The sequence below is a fragment of the Cyprinus carpio genome, chromosome B21 (assembly GCF_018340385.1).
Source record: "Cyprinus carpio isolate SPL01 chromosome B21, ASM1834038v1, whole genome shotgun sequence".
NCBI classification, from domain to species: Eukaryota; Metazoa; Chordata; class Actinopteri; order Cypriniformes; family Cyprinidae; genus Cyprinus; species Cyprinus carpio.
In genome coordinates, this window is record NC_056617.1 from 4,754,634 (window position 1) to 4,763,279 (window position 8,646).

The following is an 8,646-nucleotide window of genomic DNA, read 5'->3' on the forward strand; positions in this document are numbered from 1 at the left end:
GAGGTATCGTAATATTGGAAATCGGCTCTTCTGTGATTCCCAAGCGGTTCATATTCTTTTTTTTCAGTCCTAGCTTTGCTTCCCGAGGTGGGGAAGTGTTTTTATGCATGCCATAAAATCATATTCATTTATAGATGAGAACACGTTTTTTTTTCTGTTATCATTCCTCACCACATTTGACAAATGTCCAGATTGTTATATGGAGATCATTTATGGTCCTCCAAAGGCTTTAGCTCACACTTTACATTACAACGTTCGCATCACAGTCTACTCTGAAATGGTTAAACGAGGAAACACAATATCGTAAACTAGGTGCTATTTCCTTCTGTCTGTGGTGCTAAAAATATATACTTTTTTTTTACTCTAGCTAACAGAAGCGATGGAAACGAAGCATTTAAAACCGCTCTAGAGAATTAGCTTGGGACCTTTTCATTAGATCTTTTTGGAGGGTTCTGTGAATATTTTAACCAAAACGCTTAGAGGAATGAATAGTTAACTTGACTGCGGATTTCAGCTTTCCTTCCAAAGAGATTTCTCTTAATTTAAGAGACTTGAAGACCAAGACTCAGATTGTCTTGTGTGATTATTCAAGTATGTTGTACATTACAAAATTTCGCTAGCATATATTCCTTCACCTGCCAGAATTTGTTGTCATTGGCTAGAGCCATCTTGTTATTCATCTATCACACCTTTTGCCACTAGACATTTTCCTGCACTCTTTTGTTCTGCTTTTTGACCACTAGACCTGCTACTGCAAAATCTTGCTCTAAGTTTTGATTAAATATGACTTGAACTGTTTCTTTTAAGAGGATTCAACAAGGAATATGCGGTTTTGACACAATTTTATCAGTACGAAACAAATTTCAACCGATTCTTCTGTAAATTTCAAAACCAGCAGTAATGCTGCCAAATAAAGTTTATTCTGTTTTTTTTTTTTTTTTTTGTCTTTGTAATGTTTGTTTGTTTGTTTGTTTTTGCGGTCGTGTCAAACCTGTGTATGAGAAGATAGAAGAGATATTGGTTTTGTGTCAATAAATTCAGGTTTACTGTGTCCACCCACCCTTGTATGTCTTTTGAAGCATTAAAACTTTCCCGTATGCATGAAAATGTTAAGCTTTCTCTTCATGTTTCTTCCCACAGCCACATTTCTCTTTTTTTATCAGCCGTATGATACATCCTCTCAGTGCTCCGATGAAAACAGGCCTGTCCTTCATTGTGAAGTGGAGAGAGAGCGATGTTTGTTGTAACTCTCTACCAAAGCCCATGTTCCTTTGTAGTATATTTATTGTATTATTTAAAAATAATAAATGTTAATTGATACCAGTAGTGTTCTTGATATCTGATAAATATATATCTGATATCAGATATACATCTTTATATCTGATAACTGTTATCACTGTGATATATTTTGTAGAGTTGCAGAAGAGGAGACGCATGGACATGTGAAATACTCAAGTGAAATGAATTTTTAAGGCTATCACTGGTTATCTGGAACAAAGACTGAAAAAGCTTTTCTTAACATATGACGTATGCGTATGCATAGTTAAACAAACCTAAAGTGACTTACTTGAAGCTGGAATGATCCTTGTATGATATTATATTGGTGAGTATATTTTGACATTTGAACAAAGCTGATGATCATGTTCTGCAGCATGACTTGAGATGATCCAGTGAGGATCTTGTGCTTCAACGGAACAAGAACATCTGACCGCCTGTACAAAGAAACTTGATTAGTCATACAGAAATACTTATTTCATATCTTAGTTTTACATTCTAAAACATAATCTTCTCAGAGTTTTGGACACCAGCACTGAAGAATAATCCAAGGATGTTAAAACTCCAGATGAGAGTTAAAAAAATTGAGTTTTGACAAACAGTTCATGGAACAAGTCTTAATTTTTTTTAGTACAGCTGTGACACATCTAAACATATTAATTCACGTTAATTGGGACAATTTTCCCAGTCATCTCAAATTTAAAATTTACCTGAATTCACCAAACATTTTTTCAGAAATATGTCGTAAGTTTTAAAATGGCACAACCCTAAAATTGCACTTTGGAATCTAGACAATGAAGCAGCTTAAAAACATATTTTTATATCTATATTTTAACGTCTATTGTTATAAAATGAGCAGAAAATAAGAATGAGCAAGTGTGTCCAAACATTTGACTGGTAGCACAGCTTGTCCAACCAAAGTAAAACTTGCTCTAACTTCAGTCTATGTCTGAAAAAATAAAATATAAAAAATGATTTATACAGTTTTTTCTTATTTGCCCAATATTAAATATAAATCGAATCGAGATCTTTTCTCTATGACTGAAGGTAGTAAAGTGCACACAGACAGCTGTAATAACCCAGAACTCAGTGACTGGAGTCTTTTTCTCAAGAGCCCCATGTCACTGGCCTAGATCCATCTCAAACAGCCCCGACTGCAGGACGGGGCGCTGGAGCAGGGAATATTAACATATCCGGCACATCAGCCCATCTCAGCTGTGAGAGACCACACTCACTGCCAATGATCCAAGCAGTTTAACATAGTAAAGAAGACAACTTCATATAATTCCTCTTATTGCTGACAAATCTTGTTCATTCAGTTTTGTCTTTAATGAAAATGCCCAAGGTGTTATTGCTGGGTTATAAAATTCATACTCTAGTCTGTACTCAAATACAGAGTCATAGTTTGCACAGTTTTGCTCTAAAATATCAAACAACTGAAGTTTAAAGTGAGCCAACCAGAAATAAACTACACCGTCCAGTCAAATTACATCAACAAAACCAGCACAGAACTAACAGCAAAGGCTGCTATTATTAATTCCTCATTTATGCAAACTACTCTCATTATATTCTACACTTAAATCAGTGGATATGTTCAAATAAGAATGCTTTCATATTCTTTGTGTGTTAGTACCCTCTGTTATTTTCAATTTAGCATATGTGTGACGTTATTTGTGTACAAAAGTGATTATAAATAACTTTAGGGTTTGTGTTTTATGTTATTTTTGGTTAAAACAAAGCCTTAGCTTCCAAATTGCGTCAATTTTATTACGAAATTTAAACAATAAGTATCGTTTTGCCGCTCTTTAATGTGGCGAGATACATCGCTCTATGTTCCTGATCATCTCTCCCTCTCAAATAGTAAATGTAGCATGACATAACACTAAATTAACATCAGCGAGTGTGTTAAAAGATACAGCACAACTTACTGAAATGTATCATCTCTTGTGTAATAGCCAAAACATATATTTCAACCGCTGAGAGACGTACAACAACTCGTAAACATGCCACTTGACCTTACTTTTACCTCAGGAGGACACTCAACAGCCATATCTCTTCAGGTCCCTAGAATATATATATATATATATTTTTGTTTGTTTGTTTGTTTGTTTGTTAGTTAAGGCACCTTTTACTCAAAACTGGATTAAAATAGACAAAGCAGTGTTTTAAATCTTGGAAAATCTAAAAAAGAAAAAAAAAAGTGAAAAATATATCATGTGATGATTTGTTTGCCCTCTCAGATAGACACTCAACGTTCATATTATAGGTTCGCTAGAAAAAAAAAAAAATTTACTACAGATATTTTACTTAAAGGTTAAGGCATTTTACACAAAACTGGACTGAAACTGACAAAACACTGTTTCAAACTCAGAAAGATGTGAATAAAACATCTCTTAAACGATGTCACATGACAAATTTTACCTCAGGAAAGTCACTTGCTCTAAATTTTATTTAGTTAAACGCTGGTGAATAACTGAATAACTGTAAACATGCAAAGTAATGAGGTAATTCATAAACAGCATATTATTGATTGAGATGTTTATTGTTGAATACCGTTTCATATATTACATAAAGATAGTTAATAAAAAATATATATAGTAGACTAGCCTGTGCAGTGTACAATAAACAGTATGCCAGTATTTATTCTGAACATAGCTCCTAATACTGTATTCTTGAGGTTGATAGACGTGATCTAAGCAGAGAGGACTTCATGAAGGACAGCTACAGAAATAAAGGTTCCTATAATTTATGTACAGCATGAATGAAAGAATAAAGCTGAAACAGCAAACATGGCCTTTAGGAGTGTTTGAAATGAAGGCGCACTGCGAGGACACTGGGGTGCGATCACTCTCACTGAGAGACAGGAAAGCTTTGAAATGGAAAGTGCACCTTTGACGATATTACATGCAGGAGTATCTGTGGAAGTGAATTGAAGGAATGTGCTTCACATTAAGAGAAGCCAGAGAACATTTCTCTATCACAGCCTGTGGAAGGAGGGATGAACTCACACAAGCGAGAGCTTGAGAGAGATGCAGGAGGAGAGACGTGTCTGATGTGTAAATTTATCAGTCTCTGTGTGATGTTCATCTCTGGAGATTAAGCTCATCCATCTATCTATCTATCTATGAAAAATATTGATATAATAGTAAATTAAAATACAGTCTTTATGTTAGAAGACACCTTAAATTTCCTCCTTTCTGCTTTCTTCTGTTTTTTATTGTACATAATGTAATTATTAATAAACTTTTACAAATTATTTAGTCATTATACGGATATTTTCACAAAGCACATTATTTTTAGCAACTTGGTGTGGATTTTTATTTACCAGTTCAGAAAAGTTAAACCAACTCTCAGACACACACACACACACACACACACACACACACTTCCACTGTCATATACGCACATGCTCTCGTCTCATTATTTCACACAGAATCACACTCTTCCTCTCCCTAAAGTAGAATGGAAAAGTAATTGAACCAATCACGGAGGCTGATGGGCTGAAAATCCTGATGCTGCATTTCTGAACTTTCAAAGTCAAAGTCTGTGAAAGCAGGAAACAACGTGAGATGAAGAGGGATGTGATCTCACTGGGAGAGACACATCCGCTGTCAAGAGGATCAAGCCACATTTAAGGATCCTAATATGACATCATGATGAGCCCTGGAGCAAGAATATCAGCGTCCATGTTACGCAGCCAGAGAACAAAAAGATGAATTATTACAGAAGCCAAACCTGCCGTTAATGACAGGTGAATGAAAGGGTGCATTTGGCCCCACTTTGATCAATCTGTTTTTTAATTATTCATCTGCAGATGAAGTGTCATCTCCTCTTCCTTCTCCTGTTCCTGTCATGTCATACAATAATTGTTACTCACGGAGTGAAAGATCACTTGATGAAAACTGAAGGCTCTTTGTGTCAAGGAGAAATTGCATCATCAGAAGATGAGAGACGAATGGAAGTTTGTCTCGATCACAGCCCTGAAACAAGGCAAAAACAGCCGAACAAGCCTGAATTAACCTGACGAGTCAGGGCAAGGGGGTTGAGTCAGTGCTGACAGTAAAAATTTAAAACAAGTCAAAGAATCTGGTCAAAGTCATGGCATACTGCTTCTGGTAAAAGCCTGATATCTGATACTGTATTTATAATATATCAAATTATATACATAAGCAAGGATGCATTGATTAAAAGTGACAGTAAAGATGTCATGACAAAGGCATATTGTTATTTATTCTATTTAACAGTTTCCATAAAAACATTAAGCAACTCAACTGTTTTCAACATTGATAATAATAGTTAATGCTTCTTGAGCATCAAATCAGCATAGTAGATTGATTTCTGAAGGATCATGTGACACTGAAAACTGTATCATGATTTTTTTTTTTATTTGTATCACATTGTCAGTAACTTTTTCTGCAAGTAACATCAATAAGCCAGGTGGAAATGAAGGACTGTCTTTATGAGCGAGTCAACGCCCCATTTATTCAACCAATTCATTAAAAGCACTAATTATTTCAGGATCTAAACAAGTGAATGCCTTTATCAGCGAGTCATTCACTCAACCAATTCATTCAAAAACATTAATTCATCCAAGTAATGAAACAAGTGGTTGCCTTTATGAGCGAGTCATTAAGTGATTCACTCAACTGTTTTGTTCAGAAACACTAACTCATTCAGAAATGAAACTAGTGACTGCCTTTAAGAGTGAGAAATTAAATCATTAATTCAACCGATTGGTTCAAAAACTTGTTCAGGAACGCAACAAGAGACTGTATTTATAAGTTGCTGAAATTCATTTAACAGATTCATTCAAAACAAGAGACTGCCATTAAGACTGAATCGTTGAGTCATTCATTCGTTCAAATGCAATGAATCATATTACTTACTGTGTGTTGCAACAGTTCAGAAACTGGCACGTAACTGGAAATATTGCGTTGGAAAAATACTCAAAAATGAACTTCTTCTTCACTGACCTGTTGTATAAAAGCAAAATCACACAAACAACCGTCTCAGTGTCTTTTAACTTCTCAGAAACAGCCCAAGCTCTTGCTGCTGAGATGTTTCGAATTAACGGAAGCTTTAAAAAATCTTTTACACTTTTGTTATATCACAAAATATATGATACTAATAAAAAATGTATGTAAAGTTTATTTAGTTGGGCTACTCATTTGTAAATTCTATTTGCAAATTCACTCAACTGATTAATCATTAACCAACTATTCATTTACAAAACAATCCTCACTACACACTCTTCCTCTTCCTCTCTCTCTCTCTCTGATTGTTTGCTCTGAGAAGAGCAGCCGGAGGATTAGAAGACGTTTAATCGCAGCAAACAGCCCATCTGATCCTCAGCACACACAGATGGTGATGCTGACCATGTTTTCCACTTCAGCACGAGAGAGTGAATGAGGACAGAAAGAGGCTGCAGCAGCAGATAGATGGATTAAATGGATCTTTATAGCAGCTGAGCTCCTGAAATGAGACACACTAGCTTTACTACAAAGAAGGACAGAGAGGACAGTCAAAATAGAGATATGCATGTACCGTGAGGTCAACAAACTCTCACCTCAGTGTCATTAATGTTGTTGATTAACAAATTGACATATTGCAGAGTGTGTTAACTGAATGTTTTAGTGAGCTTTTAACAGTCCGGTCAAGTCAGGTTTAGTCATCTTCCAAGACCAAGTTTTAAGTTTCTTTTCTCGTATCTTCTGTCAGATACAAGAAGAAGAAAAAAAAAACCCTGCACTTGTTTTTTTTCAAAAACTCTAGAGCTCTACCTTATAAATGAAGACACAAGAAACCTAAAAAATTAATGGCATATCAAAATAGAAATCATACATTAATCAAGAAACAAGCAAACTAAGAACAGACAGGAAACAAATGGAATACAAAACAGTCCAAAACCATTACGAGATGCTGGATTTGAACTATGTTGTTAATTGATTAACATTTTATTTAAATTGTATGATATGCTAGTCACAATCAATTAAATATACATAATTTTTTTGCTGAGAAATATATTAAGAATTTATGACACTACATAATAATTGCAATATTTTCTATATGAAATATTTCCTTTATAATGAATATTTATTTGTATTAAATATAAAAAATTAAACATTATTAAATAAATATTTTTAATACTTTTTAAAGAAATCTCTTATGCTCATCAAGGCTGCATTTATTTGATCAAAAATACAGAAAAAACAGTAATATTGTAAAAAAATAATTACAATTTAAAATAACAGTTTTCTATTTTAATATACCTTAAAACAGTGGTTCCCAACCACGTTCCTGGAGCCCCCCAACACTGCAGGTTTTCCATGTCTCCTTAATCAAACACACCTGATTCAAATCATCAGCTCATTAGTAGAGACTCCAAGACCTGAAACTGGTGTGTCAGACAAAGGAGAGATGCAAAATGTGCAGCAATGGGGGGCCTCCAGGAACGTGGTTGGGAACCACTGCCTTAAAATATAATTTATTCCTGTGATCAAAGCTGAATTTTCAGCATCATTACTACAGTCTTCAGTGCTACGTGATATAATAGATTATTCATTTAAATATATAAAATATTGACTTACATTAACTATCCCTGAAATGTATTATATATACATATAATGTTAAACTAGAATTACATCAGAATTCTCCTGTCATACAGGTAGCGTTAGCTAATATTCCTCCAGGATAAGCTCTTATTTTATCTAGTATCTCTCCATCTCTTTCTCTATTTTTATCTTTTTCTTGTCAGGAATACTCTCTCTCTCTTTTTTTTTTCGTTAAACTGACTGTGATTGTGGGCGGGTGGGTGAGTTTGCCGTCACCCTGTACTGACAGGTTTAAACTTAACCTCTATACTAATGAGCACGAAACACAAACACACACACACACACACACACACAGACACACACACAGACACACACACACACACACAGACACACACACACACACACACAGAGACACAGACACACACACACACACACACACAGAATCCTGCCAGTCATGATCAACACTCCACAGCGTTTCCCTTCCAGTAACACCATTCCACCCGCACTCCTCCAAAAACAATCCCTCCATCACCTTATCAACACAATCTCAGCACCTCTCTATCCGTCAGATAAATTTCTTACCTTCAGAGTGTCGTTCTCTCAGTCATTTCTCAAGTTTTCTTTGTGCCTCTTCGTTCTCTTTGTCACTCCTCCTTGTTTTATCAGTCATATGAGCCTGTGAAATGATGAAAAAGATACTGTTGAAAATAGTCTCAGCTCAAGGAGCTTACAACTACAGCAAAGTTTAAAAGCAAAACAGTCTTGCCTGTGGCGCTTTTCTCCGTCTTTCAATCTTTGTTTGCCGTTTTTTAGAAAGCGA